Raw genomic sequence first — 1,820 nt, 5'->3', positions numbered from 1 at the left:
AATCCCTATGTAAAAAAGTTATTTTAGCAGGAATATGTTATTGAAAAAAATTAGAAAAATTTATTTTAGCCGTAAATCGAAAAAAAGACTGTTCGTTTCTCTGTCTCTCTCGCGCGATCGAACTATCGATGTTTCCCGACAAACTATTGGGAGTTTAATTAAACTTTATACATGAAATTACGCGTTCTGATCCCTGCTACACAGCCGTATACTTTTTATAATTTTGTGGAATCGGGAACCTTGAAATATTTAACATAACGCGGATCGTCTGTCTCTGTCTCTTTCTAGATCGGAAGAATCGATGTTTCCCGGCAAACTATTGGGAGTTTAATTAAACTTTATACATGAAATTACTCGTTTTGATCCCCGCTACACAGCCGTATACTTTTTATAATTTTGTGGAATCGGGAACCTTGAAATATTTAACATAACGCGGATCGTCTGTCTCTGTCTCTTTCTAGATCGGGAGAATCGATGTTTCCCGGCAAACTATTGGGAGATTAATTAAACTTTATACATGAAATTACTCGTTTTGATCCCCGCTACACAGCCGTATACTTTTTATAATTTTGTGGAATCGGGAACCTTGAAATATTTAACATAACGCGGATCGTCTGTCTCTGTCTCTTTCTAGATCGGAAGAATCGATGTTTCCCGGCAAACTATTGGGAGTTTAATTAAACTTTATACATGAAATTACTCGTTTTGATCCCCGCTACACAGCCGTATACTTTTTATAATTTTGTGGAATCGGGAACCTTGAAATATTTAACATAACGCGGATCGTCTGTCTCTGTCTCTTTCTAGATCGGAAGAATCGATATTTCCCGGCAAACTATTGGGAGTTTAATTAAACTTTATACATGAAATTACTCGTTTTGATCCCCGCTACACAGCCGTATACTTTTTATAATTTTGTGGAATCGGGAACCTTGAAATATTTAACATAACGCGGATCGTCTGTCTCTGTCTCTTTCTAGATCGGAAGAATCGATGTTTCCCGGCAAACTATTGGGAGTTTAATTAAACTTTATACATGAAATTACTCGTTTTGATCCCCGCTACACAGCCGTATACTTTTTATAATTTTGTGGAATCGGGAACCTTGCAATATTTAACATAACGCGGATCGACTATCTCTGTCTCTTTCTAGATCGGAATAATCGATGTTTCCCGGCAAACTATTGGGAGATTAATTAAACTTTATACATGAAATTACTCGTTTTGATCCCCGCTACACAGCCGTATACTTTTTATAATTTTGTGGAATCGGGAACCTTGAAATATTTAACATAACGCGGATCGTCTGTCTCTGTCTCTTTCTAGATCGGAATAATCGTTGTTTCCCGGCAAACTATTGGGAGATTAATTAAACAATATACATGAAATTACTCGTTTTGATCCCCGCTACACAGCCGTATACTTTTTATAATTTTGTGGAATCGGGAACCTTGAAATATTTAACATAACGCGGATCGTCTGTCTCTGTCTCTTTCTAGATCGGAAGAATCGATGTTTCCCGGCAAACTATTGGGAGTTTAATTAAACTTTATACATGAAATTACTCGTTTTGATCCCCGCTACACAGCCGTATACTTTTTATAATTTTGTGGAATCGGGAACCTTGAAATATTTAACATAACGCGGATCGTCTGTCTCTGTCTCTTTCTAGATCGGAATAATCGATGTTTCCCGGCAAACTATTGAGAGATTAATTAAACTTTATACATGAAATTACTCGTTTTGATCCCCGCTACACAGCCGTATACTTTTTATAATTTTGTGGAATCGGGAACCTTGAAATATTTAACATAACGCGG

The sequence above is a fragment of the Megalopta genalis genome, unplaced genomic scaffold, assembly GCF_051020955.1.
Source record: "Megalopta genalis isolate 19385.01 unplaced genomic scaffold, iyMegGena1_principal scaffold0221, whole genome shotgun sequence".
NCBI lineage: Eukaryota > Metazoa > Arthropoda > Insecta > Hymenoptera > Halictidae > Megalopta > Megalopta genalis.
This window is presented reverse-complemented; position numbering follows the sequence as displayed.